This window comes from Cryptotermes secundus, unplaced genomic scaffold (assembly GCF_002891405.2).
Source record: "Cryptotermes secundus unplaced genomic scaffold, Csec_1.0 scaffold511, whole genome shotgun sequence".
NCBI lineage: Eukaryota > Metazoa > Arthropoda > Insecta > Blattodea > Kalotermitidae > Cryptotermes > Cryptotermes secundus.
In genome coordinates, this window is record NW_019727101.1 from 2,063,200 (window position 1) to 2,078,636 (window position 15,437).

Genomic DNA, 15,437 nt, shown 5'->3' on the forward strand with positions numbered 1-15,437 from the left:
ATGTTCGTAACTATGGCTGTATTGTCATTCTGATGTCTTTCTCTAAGGAATCCGTATTTGAAATTCATGAGAATGTTCCCCATCATTTTAATACAAAGTTAAATTCTTTTATGAATAACTTTAAAAAATGAATCAAATGCTAAGAATTTAGTCACTTTTTTGACTTTATTATTTGTACACTGTGTCCTCAAGAACAGTTTGACTCCATTTAATTTTATTTCAGTAGTGGTTTTGTTTTGGTTCTGTAGTCCTTGTTCCTATATAAGTTTAGTAGCTATTGTGTGTCACAATAACTAGTTATAAGGTTACCTAACCAATTTACAGTGTCGCATTCATTTTTCTGAAGTTATTTCTTTACATTTGATTCTGTTCTCTGCTAGTCCTCAAGGTTATGTTGTTCAGCACATAATTTAGTGATTTTGCTGCAAAGTTAAATATTCCTCTTCTCTTCTTTTCGCAAAATTTATCAATCAGATATTAACTTGAGCAAAACTAATATATCGCTAGCGATGCAAAGTTTAATGCTCATGAAACAAGATTATCCCCTCCTGCAGAAAGAAATGATGTACTTGCTCTTACATGTTTCATTTGTAACTCTGACAGTCTTCTTACACACTTTGCCTAAATCTTGGAATTTTCTGGATTCTAAACTAATTTCAACCAGTATGTTTATTATTTATTTTCTCATCTTGCAAAATTTGTTAGGCCTAATATGAACTCCTCCACAAGACAATACTGAAGCCTATTTAGACTTATGGCTCACCATTATGGGGAACCGCAAGTACATCCAACATAGAAATGTTGCAGAGATTCCAAAATAAAGTACTTCGGGCCATACACAATGCACCGTGGTACGTCCCAAACAGATTGATACATGCCGATCTAGGCATACACACAGTATGGGAAGAAACAACAAACATTAGCCGTAAATATAAAGACAAGGTCACAGCACACCCAAATAAACTGGCAACCATATTACTAAACGTCGCAGACAAGCCCAGAAGACTGAAAAGGCATAAGACAAACGACCTAAAGTCTTAATATTATATTTTACGTTCAGAACAAATTTCATATCGGGATTACTTTATTTATAACTATTTCAATAAACAACTAACTTATATTAAAACAAATGAAAATTAACCGACATTACATCAAAATCAACTTTCATAAGCAACTTTCTTTACCGTGGTTACTACAAGACATATGAAATTTATGTAATCATTGCTGTCATGATCCCAATGAGTTTCGTATAGACGAAATTATAATTCACTTTGAATCGAACCCATTACTTTTTTATTGCTAGTGGGGTGGGACTAAGTCCCTTGCACTAGCCGAGATGATAGGTGAGGGTGATTGTGGAGCAATTGGTGGAATGAAGATTGGGAGTGGAAACCGAAGTATTCGGAGAAAACCTGCCCCAGCTCTACTTTGTCCACCACAAATCCCACTTGACCAGACCCCGGCTTGAACCCTCTCAATCAAACCCATGAACGTAGCGTCAAAATTAACAATATTCCCAGAGATGTTTTACCAGAAGAATTATTTTTCAAATCAATATTTCAGCCCCTAACCCCTTTGAAACACTGAAGTTAAGGGTGTATGAAATGGTATAATACCAATTAAATGACGATAGTATCTTTACCACTTCTTCAACGAAACGCCGATGGAGAGAGAGGTTAGAACAAAGGTAGAAGTTAGAGGTGGAAGGTAGAAGTAGAGGTTAGAACAAAGACAGGTAATTTAGGTCGAATGTATAACGAAATTAGGTGATTTTAAATATAACTTATGCCTAATATCAGATAACTACTGTTACCCCATAGCTTACTTTCCTCTACAATCTCAAAATTTAAGCTGCTGAGCCGTCTTCCGAGTCTCATTGCTGATGCAACCATCTACTTTTAGTTCTAACAATTTTTTTTACAGAGGTCTATATATTTTTTTGCTCTCTTCGGCATTTTACTCTCCTTAATTCTTTTCATTTTATCTCTCCTATAGGCCTATTTCTCATTATCCTCTCATATTATTCATTTCGTGCATCCTGCTGTGTTACAATATATAACTTCTTGATTAAGGCCGTCACAACACAACTATATCAAGATCAGTTCCTGGTCTTGGCTCTGCTACATATTTCGGCTATTAATAGCCATCATCAGGCAAATACATGGCTAACATACTATATACACCACTGAACTGCAGTATTAATAAAATTGGATACAATAATATTAATTATATTAAAATACTTGACATAAAAATACAATAAATTAGATTATATAAAACAAAAGTTATAGTTACAAAGAAAACACAACTCCGTCCAGTGTGACTATTTTAAGTTTTACTACTTGAAAACTTAGCACCCTTAAGGGAATTGTTTTGTCTTTGTAATTGTTAGTGTGACGGACAAGAACGAAATAAATCAAAAAAAGTTTTAATATAAAACAAGAATAAAATTCTTCGATTGATGCTTTATATCATCGAGTCAGTAGTTGGTTTTTGTGATTTAGTTTCGTTCCCATGGTCACATTAGCGTATTCTATATTTTGTGTATAAAACTGTTATTTGAGGCTTGTGTTGTAAATGTAGTAATATTAATGTTAATTATTTAGTTGTTGCCTGGTCTTACAAAGTATTGTCCGTTCTAGAGGGAATGTAAACAACGTCGTTGTTGCTCCGTTAAAGTAATATTTCTGTACCCGTTCAACAAGCTCCTACTTTACAAAACCCTTCATTTCAACTAGCCCATACACGCACGCTACTAAACTGAATTCAGAAAATATTAATTCACTTTAAACACAAAATATTTGACCAAGATCAAAATTAATATTGCCTATTTTTATTTACGTGATTTATTTACGTGAAATTTCTAGGTCATGAACTTTTATTTATTCTTTCTATGTTTCATATACCATAGATATTGTCATGTGTTTGTTTTGACTATAGAAGGAGTTTGGATTGATAAGCGGATTTATTATACTCCTAGAGAACCTAACTACTTATAAGGATTATGCTCCCACTGTTCTACACACTTCACAAATTACTGTAAAAACAGCACACAAAAGTCTTCTCAGTCTGATATGTCTTCACCAGTCGTTGCCTGGTGACGGATCTCAGCAATGTTCTCTGCCTCTGTGCTCATATTCTTACCGGCTGGCGACCGTCTCACAACTAACTCATTGCTCCAACAGTCCTGCTTATAACTTCTCGGCACGGATCGCATAGAAAACACCCTTTCTCTGATGTTGTTTCAAATTTTTGCTGTTTTGCGAATCCGTTCCTTAGTAACAGCTCTTTTATAGCTGCTTCTTTCGCGGTCGTTGCCTAAGAACGTGTTTGCATGCCACAATATCATCTTAATTTCAACCACCTCATTTTTATTGGCCCAAAATATTTTGTGATTTGCAAAAACATATAGAAGTTTTTAGAGAATTTTCTCTATTCGCCCCTTTTATTTCGTCTATTAACGTTTGCAATTTGTTTGCGGGCATGCACCGTCTTCGCTCGCTCTGAAGCCGGGATCGTGGGTTCCAATCCCACTCAGGGCATGGATGTTTGTGTACGTTTTTCTGTGTTTGTGTACAGATAGAAGCCTTGTGACAAGCTGATCACTCGCCCAAGGAGTCCTACCGTATGTGTAAAATCTAGAAAAACCGAAGTGAACAGAGAAGTTCATGGAGGTAGGCGTAGGCCCACTGGGGTTGTAGTACCAAGGGGGAAAAAAGAAAAAAGGTGTTTGCGAATAACTTTTATCTGTGACCTTTGTTCAGAGGTTGGAAACTTAAATAGGTATCATTAGACATAGTGTTGTGTTCTTGTTGTATTTAATTACTCACGTTCTTAAGAACTTTAGTGGAGGTAGGTAAGTAACCTAATGAGGTACGTTCTACACGATAATAGGCCAAATGAATGCGTTTTTATCGTCGTATTACCCGTTTCAAGCATGAATTTCATTGAAATATATGATGATTTAGTTCGTACTTCACAGGAAACCAGCTGTGCTTCCATTGCAAAAGCCAACCGGTTAAATCATTTTAAGAAAATATCCGTTATTCGCTCTGGGAATCTTAAACCAGTTGGTGCATACATATAGTAACCACTGCGTTTTACAGGGCTAATGAAAATTATGAATTCCTAATATTCATGATATTTTTATTGCTAGTGGGGTGGGACTAAGTCCCTTGTACTGCTGCCTCTTCCGGCCTGTTGTACGAGCCCCAGATGATAGGTGAGGGTGATTGTGGAGCAACTGGTGGAATGAAGATTGGCAGGGGAAATCGAAGTACTCGGTGAAAACCTACCCTAGCGCCACGTTGTCCACCAGAATTCCCACTTGTCAAGACCCGGGATCGAACCCGGGCCCCCGCGGTGGGAAGTCAGCGACTAACCGCTTGAGCTATAACGCGGCCCTAATATTCATGATGATAGCAAAATAAGAAAAAGATATCTGACATTATTGTTACACTACCTATATCTTCAGAATAGATTTCAAGTTTGTTATTTAACGACGCTGACAGTAACGAGACTATGTAGCGTCGATTTTAGGATGAATAACGAATGTCGAGCATTTGGTGGAAACGGAATTGGCAAGAAAGCCGAAGTGTTCGGACAAAAACCGATGCAGTGCAGTTTCGTCCACTACAAATTCCAGATGGCTTGACCGGCGATCGAACCGGAGCTGGCGCGGTGGGAAGCCGGCGGCTAACCGCCTGATTTACGGCACAACTTTTCGTGTTAGAAAGGCAATCCTTTGCTACAAATCGCTGGTATTTATTTATCAGAATAAACGGTGTCACGGCAGACAATATGAATTTTCACCGCCATGAAAACCTAGTCTCTTGCAGGTCCTATAGGATAAGGTACCTAATACTTCGGTGCAGGCCTGTTTCAATATTTTACGAATATATATATTTCCAATATTTTTTTTTCGGCGCCGGCCTGTTTATTAATTAATTTATCCACAAACAATATTCTTAGTTGAGTGTCTTCGGGCTCCATATTTTCAGACCATTTATTTTTTGGTCTACCAACTTCTCTCTAGTTTTTTGCTCTTGGTCTTATATTTTAGAAAATTATGAAACTTATGTTCTCATCTTCTCCATTGTAACGTATAGGTCTATTTTTGAGAAAAAATTTTTAGCGAAATTTAAATAAAAATATTTATTTTCCACAAGGAAAGAAATAAATAGGCCGTAGAAACTTTTATTATGGGTCAATAAACCCCAATCCGTCTGCGTGGTTGCATTTCGGATCAATGTTTAATGGTTTAATTATTAACATAATTAGTGACTTTCGTAATCTGTATGTATGTATGAGCTATTAAAATTCTCTTTTTTGCAACAAAGTACCACACCATGAATCCCAGGCCTGTACGTCACGTAAGCCTAATTACTCTGTCTTGAACGACAATTTATTCTTACACTTTAGAGTCTCACTAATTTTTGTAACTGCTATACTGCGCTAAATATCTTTTGAATATCTGAAGGGAAAATTACGAATATAAGACTATCCTTAACGAACAACTCCTGAAATAAATGTTGGCTGATTATGTTATATAGGCCTAACGTTTTTAATTTGGAATTTCTTCAGTATATCTTAAGCAAAGAAGTTTAAGCACCTGTGATCTGATAGGTAGTGTTCCCGAAATGTATCCTACAGGATACCATCCCTACAGGATGGTGAAACACAGAACCTACCTAAATTTTTCTTCAGTTACTTTACATAGAAAAACAAAATATGTGTAATGTCTTATGTGATATTATTTTGATAAATAAGCCATAATTTAGTTCATTAAATACCAATTGTGTTTTGTTAAAATTTACAAACTGACTCTTAAGGACTGTGGATTCCTTTGGATTGGGTTATTCTAGTATTATATACGAGTATTATTGAGCTTCGGTGTTGGGGGGACAGCATAAGTATTTTTGTTATACGTCGAACTGATATTAATCTAATTTGAAATTACCTGGTATTACATAAATTAAACCATTGACGAAAATATATAAAATTCAAAGTAAATTTCCGACTCACATTAGCACCCACAGGCTCTAGCAAGGAATGTCGCAGACCGGTATGAAAAAGTAACCAAAATTTTTATAGAAATTTGTGCAATATAAACTATATTCGTATATAACCTTACTGAGGGATATGAGTACCACCAAGCCAGAACCGAATTCACGTTATATGGAGGATCCACTGTATATACTGTCACATAATATATGTGAGACTATGGACTGGGTTTTGGATAATTTGATGTATTGGCCACTAGGTCGTAACTACAAATAACTATAATAGGTGTTATCGTTGATTTCTACGATTTACAAAGCTCTCCAACACAGGCCAAGTATTTTCCATCCTGCAGTGTCTTCACTAGACATTTCCTGGTAACGGCTTCTAACAATGGCTGCCATGCTGCTTCCATGCCGAAGTCCTGTCTGAAGGGCGGCCCCATTCCAAATGTCTGCCTACCTTAGAACTGACTCGCTGCCTTTTCACAACAACCTTCTAGTCTTCTCTTCTCCCCTTGACTATCAAATGAGCACACCTGCAACTGTCGCTGACTCTTTTCTTCAGACTCCCGGCAAGAACTAAGCTCTGACCTTGTCCCGCATATAACCACTTGGCACGGAACACGTAGAAAACGAAGCTGTTCTTTTGCTGGAGACCAACTGTTGAATAATTGAGAATATTTTGGTTAGCAACGGGCATTGTGTTTGTTTCGTGGGAACGTGTTTACCTAGCCGTTGCCCAGAAACGACACTGGTATATCTGTCCATCTAGCGGCCGTCTACACACTACAATACTACTGTAATGTAATATTCCAATATATTGTTTGTAGATATGAGACTTTTAAAATTATAATTAAATTATACGTTTCCTTTATAATTTTCTAATCGTTTACACTAAAATTAACTGATCAAGTAATAAGAATAATATAATTATCTAATATCGGATACAACTTTTAAGGAAATAAATAATAACAACCGACCTATAAATACCTTCTCCCATCTCTTCTGAATAATTGTTAGAAATAAAATCTATCCACACTTTTTCTGATATGTGAACTTTTGTAATCTTAGAGGTATTTACCTGCATTTCGAAAGAACCAGATTTTTCCATCTTTAGTATCGCATCGATCTTAGCCCCTATTTTCGTCCTCATTTTCTTACGTAGCTTCGTCTGATATCCTGAAAACAGAAACAAAAATTATCTCCGAAACATTAGGTAAATGTCCACAAGATCCATTCCAAACACAGCCTAAAACACAGTAGACTTAGTATTCATTACCACGAGAACTCAAAGTCGAAATAAGTGTGAACGTTGCCTCTGTAGGCCCAAACGTTAAGCTCCTTCCACTTCTACAGTACAGCCATACTGGTGATGCCTGAGGTTATGGTATGCAGTGAGCCGCTAGGTGCTACACGCGCCTCGTCTAGGTATTGCTAGTTACACCGGTAGCGTTATCTTCCAGCAATACTTTTTTCATTTTTCAGCTGTCATAATTTTTGTGAAAATACTCGTACATTGATTATTTAGAAGGTAGAAAGGTAAATTTGTCCCTGTGCTTAACTAATGAAGCACTACGCCATGAAGGCTTATAGGTCAGTGGATGTATAGATCCACATTTTCTTGACCTCGGCACTAATTGGAGGTGAGTGGTTAGCTTCACGCCCCGGCCGCTTTACCTTCGGGAAAGAACCCCCGTTACCCATTTTGTAGGAGGCTGGGTGGACCCCAGAGCAGGTCTGGACGACATAGAGAAGAAAAAATTCTTGACCCTACGATACTTGAACTCCGACCCCTCATTCGCCCAGCCCGTAGCTAGTCGCTATACCAACTGAGCTATTATTTAGAATACCTTGAAAAATATATTTTTTATTATTGAATATTATGTGAAGTATAGGCCTGCCGGTCACGGTAGCCGAGTGGTCTAAGGCATGCACTGTCTTCGCTCGCTCGAAAGCAGAGATCGTTGGTTCGAATCCCACTCAGGGCATAAATATTTCTGTGGGTTTTCTCAGTTTGTGTACAGGTAGAGGCCTTGCGACGAGCTGATCACCCGCCCAACGAGTCCTACCGAATGTGTAAGATCTAGAAAAACCGAAGTGAACGGAGTTCATGGAGGTAGGCCTTGGTCCACTGGGGTTGTAGTGCCAAGGAAAAAAAAAAGTATAAGCCTATTTAATTTGGATTTTCCTTAGGCTATCCGCATCTGTCATTAAGCATATTTATGCATATATATATGCTTAATATGCATATATAATATGCATATTAATCATATTTATTTATGAAACCGTGGAGATAAAGGGTAATAAATACTTACCTGTATCCACTCAGAATTACTGAGATTTTGGACTTCTTCCATCGTCCGGTATTGTAGTGAACAGACAACATGACGTTTCGGAAACTGGATCTGTTTCCGTCCTCAGGTGAAGGGGGAGAAGACACCTACTCAGATGGGCCCCTTAGAAAGAGCTAATCTCAACCACTGGACAACCCTTGTTATATTTTCACGGCTATTTAATCGCTTGAGACCAGGCTAATTAAGCGGGAGATAACAAGAAAATACTCAATAAAAGTTGTGATAAAGCAGGCACATGCGTGGAACTGGGCTAGAAAAGGAGGTAGAAATTTATGGTACAAACCAAGCCAACAAAACCAAAGGCATGAGCACCAATGCAAAGAAATGGAGCAACATTTGCGAAGACATGTAGTATCCACCGCTAGTCATGTTTCCTGTTCTCTAGAACACCGGATGATGGAAAAAAAAACCGCAGAACCCAGTAATTCTGTGTATTATACACCACAGTCAGAACCCCTTAGGATCTATTCATATATATGGCCGGTCACGGTAGCCGAGCGGTCTAAGGCTTGCGCTGTCTTCACTAGCTCGGAAGCCGGGAACGTGGGTTCGAATCCCACTCAGGGCATGAATGTTAGTCTGCGTTTTTCTGTGTTTGTGTACAGGTAGATGCTTTGCGACGAGCTGATCACCCGCCCAAGGAATCCTACCGTATGTCTAAGATCTAGAAAAACCGAAGTGAACGGAGAAGTTCATGGAGGTAGGCCTAGGCCCACTGGGGCTGTAGTGCCAAGGGGGGGATATATATATATATATACAAGAACATGACAAGAGACTTATAGAAAGCCATCTTTTGTCACGCTTTGAGAGCGCAATATGATACAGAAAATGCGCGAATTTGTCTTAAGACCAGGGCTCAATTATATCTTCATTCAATACTGTCCCATTGCTCGCTGGACTTCCAATTTGGCCCTGAGGAAACTAATCAATTAGCAAAAGGAAAAAAAGTTCATGCCGTTGTAGGAAACACTTCAAGCAGTAGTGACTGCAAACAGCAAGCGAGCCCAATCCCCTTATCTGTTTCCAAAGCCTCTATAACTGAAGTGTTTTTACGTCAATTAAATATCACTGAACGAAGATTCAAGTTCATTTTGATTTACTTACTCTTCTCTGTGTTACAGGAAGTGATTTGGATCAGGACCACAGCTTTACTCATTTTTCCTGGATTTGACATCTATCCGTTGCAGAATATACGCTGCTCCTACCGGACAGTGTCGTCTTCCTGCGTTTCATCACCTTGACGTTCATTATCGTTGCTATGTGAGTTGGCTAGTTATTATTTCTATATTTTACACAAATAGAACATATTATATTTGAACTGAAAACCTCGCAAGAAATAGATGGCATCGTTTGGTTCTGCAGCTTCATAGGTTTAGCTCGTATTTCCTTCCGTGACTCAATTAATGTTGCTGAATAAATATTTTACGATGTGGCCTGCTAACTTAGGCAGACATATTAACCCTTTAAAGTACAATGGTCGCTACATTTAGGTCCAAGCCTGGCAGCTGCTTTAACAGATAAAAACTGTGTTTTACCCACACAATGTACTTATTCTTTATTTTAATTTCAGTATAAAAACAAGCATTTCCTTGAAGAAAACAGTCTTCTGGGATTTCGCACCGTGTATATGTGGTGTTAACCGACGTTTCGGAGGAACGTATCGCCTCCATCTTCAGGGTAGAAGGAAAAATATAAGAAATCCGCAAGCGAAGAGACCTGAGAACCGGTAAAAGCAGTCTGATTTTACCGGTTCTCACGGTCTCTTCGCTTGCGAATTTCTTATATTTTTCCTTCTACCCTGAAGATGGAGGCGATACGTTCCTCCGAAACGTCGGTTAACACCACATATACACGGTGCCAAATCCCAGAGGACTGTTTTCTTCATAGTCACCGCCGTGAAAGCCTCAGATCTTACAAAGTATTTCCTTGAACAGCATCAACAAAATCATAATTGTAATGGAGACACTTTGTGTTTTCTATGAGGTATGAATAAAGTTTTAAACATTACATAGATGATAGAATTTAAATTGTTAAAATATTTTGTTTGATAATACCTGAATGTTCATAGGTACTTAAGTTTCGACAAAATTCATTATGTGGTAGTCATAGTTTAGAATTGACTACATCTATTCACAGCTGAAGAAATGTCTTGTTTCATACTTAATTACAAACAAAAAAAAGTTAGGGAGAGAAGGTGAAATATTTCGCTTCCAAATTAGATGTTGCCTGATATTTAATTATCGAAATATTATTTGCAGAGGGACCCCTTTGTGTCGAGATTCGCCCACCAGCAACACAGATCTCGCATCCTACAAAAGAATTAATTTGTGTGATGTTAACATTTCCGTGAAACTTCGGATACCAGCTCTGAAGCTGAACTCGCGTGATCAGACCCTGTGAAACAGGACCATGGTGTACTTTTATGAGAGCGCTCTCGTCAACATTTGACCCGCTCTTTGCTTCAGGGATGACTCTTTACGGTCTCACCTTGTTTTATTTTTTGTCTGTCTATGAACCTAGAGAGTCACTTAAGACCACTGAGGAAGAGTTTTCGTTGATCATATTGACCCTGTACCGCTAAGCGCTCTCTCTCTCTCTCTCTCTCTCTCTGCCTCCCCCCCCCCTGCTGGAATCACTGTTTATATCCAATATTTCAGGCTTAAAAACACACATACACACATATATACACATAGAGGCAGGCGGTGCCGAGGCAATTCCCGAACCCACCCTCCTCCCTCCCCAGCCACGTGATAACAATACAATCAATGACCGAAGTCTGTCACCAATGTGAGCCATTCGCCCCTCCCCCTGCCCACCCACCCCCCTGTCCGCCTACTGCCACCAACACAAATTGTGTGGAGTGTTGTATGTATGTAGGTTTGGTAGTGGAATGGGCTGTTATTGAACCATCAGGTGTAGCGGTACATTCGACCAAGTTTCACCAGTGTCCAGAGAGTTGGATGTGGTCCGGTCGGCGGCTGTGGCAGCAGGCGCGTATGTTGACGAGGAAGCTGTCAAGACCGAGGAAACTTTCTGGAAAACCCCCCTTCCATCAACCCTGGGAGGAAGAGAGAAATCCCGGCCAGCCGTCAGGTGAGTACAAGGATCAATATGATGATTAGGTTTGCGGAAAGCTCATCTTGCTACTTGATCTAGCCTCTCCTCATATCCTTCTCCTCCTCCTCCACACTCTGTGCTGTGTATCCGTGCGCGCATCCAGACGCTGCTAGAGACAATGCATGGGCTACTCCCAGGTGGATGTACAAGCAACTTAGACACCGGATATTGATTAGACTGCCAGCTACATATAACCGCCACTGAATACGCCTTTGCTTCTATCATCGCCATAATATGGCATCAGATAAACAGTTTTACTAAGTTTCTTACAGTTTTTCTTATTCTTCGACTTAAGACTGCGCGAAGAAAATAGTTCTTAGCCGTTGTACCGCCCAATGATCCTGCGCGGAAATAATTAAAAATAGAGAGATCCGCGCATCGTTATTAGATGAAGGCGGTAGAAGGGCACATCCTCACATCTTCTCACGAAGCGGGCTCATATCGATCATTAAATTCTACTTCGATTTTATCGCTTATTTTCATGGCGTGATATATTCTTCTAACATTATTTCTCAACTAGATTATTACTCACTAATACAGACACATAATTTATCTATCGTAAATTTTAATTCAGAATATAACTTTAGGCTTAAACACTATTACAGAGACAAGATTATCATAGCGTCTAACATTTAGACCTACATTTAAGAAAGCCAAATGGTATGAAGCCCCGATTGTGTAATGTAATTGGTTTCTATTTTCTTGCGTCCGTTTCTCTCTGCTTATAATTTAAATTTATTTTTATTTTCTTACTTTGCGCATATCAACCTAATCTGTCAACTGAACTGTTTAATTCTTTCTGTTTTTCTTTTTAACACGTACAAAATAGTCATCAGATTTAGATTAATCAGTATATATTAATATATTATAAATATTACCTTGAAATGAGAAGCCTTCGATTTTTAACTTTTGAGAAAACGTGAGAAGTAAGGAGGAACATAAGACTAATTAACGTTATAGGAATGCGCCTGCCAAATTTCACTGAATATTATAAAAAATTTAAGGCAGATGATGGATACAATTTTATGTAAGAATATTGTAGTTATCCGTTCTTAATTTTTATAGTCTTGTATTTCGTATCAATGTAATTTTATCAGTAGTCCCTTTCCCCGCTCAGTTTATGATTTCGGTGCTAATTTATATAATTCGAACCTCAGTATTCCTTCATAATAATTAAATAAATAAACTGGCATGTATAAATATAAGCCGTGATAAGTTCATAATTATCTTATCCACTCGTTATAGACTTTCCTTTTTAAGACACTGAATTTTCTTTTGTTTTAAGTATTAATTTTGTTATGAGTAAAATATGACATTCCGGTCATGACGAAATCTAGACGCAAAGCCATGACTTCAGTAAATTAAATTTTGAGTTACCGTATTTTAGATTAAAACATGGTCTCCACGCATGCGCAAAGGGGACTTTTTATTTCCTCTACGCCCATTTTTAAGGCGTGTCTTTCCAGTTCCCATGACTCTTAAATGCGAATACACCTTTCACTCTAAGGGCATTGAAACTTGCAGAATGCAGTTCTCGGATAAATTGGGCCTACATTGAGCGGTCCTTTAATGGAAAATCTTCCTGTGCGCTAACGTCATAAACTGGTTAGTGCGGAAGTAAATAGTTATGATTAATAACATAAAAATCAGATAAAATACAACAGACTAAATCTTATACTTATAAAAATACACTTATCTCTCACATCACCGAATACAGAATTACTAAACTTTGTTTTAATACATTAAAGCACTTAGCCTGTCTGAAAAATGTTTAAACAATTATTTTGTACCTTATCTACTGAACCTGTACTGCGTCTAAATTATTATATAAACATCAATCTGGTAATGCTGTTTAGGGAATTTTGTTGTTGTTTGTTCCGAAAATTTTACATTATCTATAAATATACTCTTCAAAGGAAATGCAGTTCTTGAATGTTAAAACAAACGGTATAAAGAAACCGGTATAGAAAATGGTATCGAATAGTAAAACGTATTAAAAATACGTAGCCAAATTAATGAATTTATTTTATGGGATTATCTTTCTTCGTGTAACTTGACGGATTCCCTCGTCTGTTCCCATATAGAATTAATTGTAAAATTACAACTCTTATAGGCAGTCACTGCCGGTCACGGTAGCCGAGCGGTCTAAGGCATGCACTGTCTTCGCTCGCTCGGAAGCCGGGATCGTGGGTTCGAATCCCTCTCAGGGCATGGATGTTTGTGTGTGTTTTTCTGTGTTTGTCTACAGGTAGAGGCCTTGCGACGAACTGATTCCTCGTCCAAGGAGTCCTACCGAATGTGTAAGATCTAGTAAACCGAAGTGAAACGGAGAGTTTCATGGAGGTAGGCCTAGGCCCAAATTGGGGCTGTAGCACCACAAGAAAAAAAAGGCAGTCATTAGGGTCCTTAGACGGGGAATCAGCCCATCTCAAGGACGCTTCCTACACAAGTTAACAGGACAGACAGAATAAACACAAGCACACAACTATGCAGCAAGTGGGATCTGAGCCCACGAACCCAGTGTTTGAGGGGGGGATGTCATTTCGTATCTTTGCGCGGTCACTGTGATTGACTATATCATAAAGTTGCCGATATAAAATTAAAGTTAATCAAATAATATTATCTTCTGTTATGTGACGCCGTGTAGTCTGATAGCTTACCGGCGTTTAGGCGGAACTTACGTCTTCCATTTAGTTTCAGAGAGTCAGCTGAGAAAATAAACAAACTATAGAATAATACATAAAATTTGAGGTTTTCACGGCGGTGACTATGAAGAATGCCGTCTTCTGAGATGCAATGCGGTGTAGATCTCGTGTAAACCGACTTTCGGAGGAACGTATCGCCTCCATCTTCAGGGTAGTAAAATCTGCGAGCGAGGAACCAGCGTTGGCAGATGGTTACAGTCTGCAAATTCGCTCTCTCGCGGAGTTTGCTACCCTGAAGATGGGGGCGATACGTTCCTCCGAAACGTCGGTTCATACAAGATCTACACGCCTCCATATCCCAGAAGACGGCATTATTTATAGAATAATAATTTCCGTATATAATCCTATAACAGATTAATTGGTTTTATTGCTTTGAAGAAGAGAACATTATTATTAATTTTTGTTGTATGAAGCTTTGTACTAATTGAAGCTACGAGCAGTTCATTTTTGTCATTATTTCATTGTTTAAAGAATAAAATACCGTGAGCTCATCTGCTTCACTGAAAATATTTGTATGTAAATAACTTGTACCAAGTTGGGAAAAAAGTTTACCTATGCTGTATTACTGTAGGGTATGAGGCACGCAAGTTTATAGGCTAAAATATATGTCATGTGTCACGAACTCGAAAACGTGACTCTAATATCGATACAGCAGCTAGAAGCCCTCGTAATATTTGCGCATTCTGCCATATATGCTCGTAGAAAGATAAGAGTTTACCAGCGAGGGCTTTATTATGAAACGTAACCGTTCGTGCATAAATAATACAATGTAATTAATTAATTAATTAATTTCATAGGTTTTGTACCTTAGGCAAGCCCTATAAATTTCAGCCTCAAAATCCGAATAATAACAAAAAACTTACAAATATGTTAACAAAACATGTGGACTACTATTGAGATTACTATTCATTGGTCTAGAAGGAAAAATTAGCATAATTCTGAAATTTTACTGCGAAGTTCTTATGCTACAAAGATATTAAGGAGAAAGTTTGCCGGTGATTTGCATTTGAACGTTTCATTTTCTAAATAATTCTCATACAAACGTAAAAAATCCTATTTCTCGGCTCACGTAAATAGTCAACAAATCTATTTCTATTTTCTTGATTGTTATCTATACCCAATATTATTTACATTGCAAATTAGAACTCCTAGCACAGCTTGATTCCACAATTTACTAATTTTCCTCAACAACATATAACCATAACAAGAATGAGAGTTTTCAAATAAAAATAACTGTTTCTATCATTATTGCTATGGGAAAT

General features: G+C 38.0%; 1 protein-coding gene across 4 annotated transcripts in view; it reads left to right on the forward strand.

Moving 5' to 3' along the window:
- Nucleotides 1-15,437, forward strand: part of LOC111864420 — a 724,828-nt gene that overhangs the window by 589,870 nt on the left and 119,521 nt on the right. For 3 of the 4 annotated variants that reach the window (XR_004513020.1, XR_004513019.1, XR_004513021.1), the window contains exons 2-3: nt 9,475-9,613; nt 11,267-11,446. The gene's annotated coding sequence lies outside the window, so the exon portion shown is untranslated. Of the gene's footprint in view, nt 1-9,474; nt 9,614-11,230; nt 11,447-15,437 lie in introns of those variants that run through there. The other variant, XM_033751420.1, reaches the window with a different exon arrangement.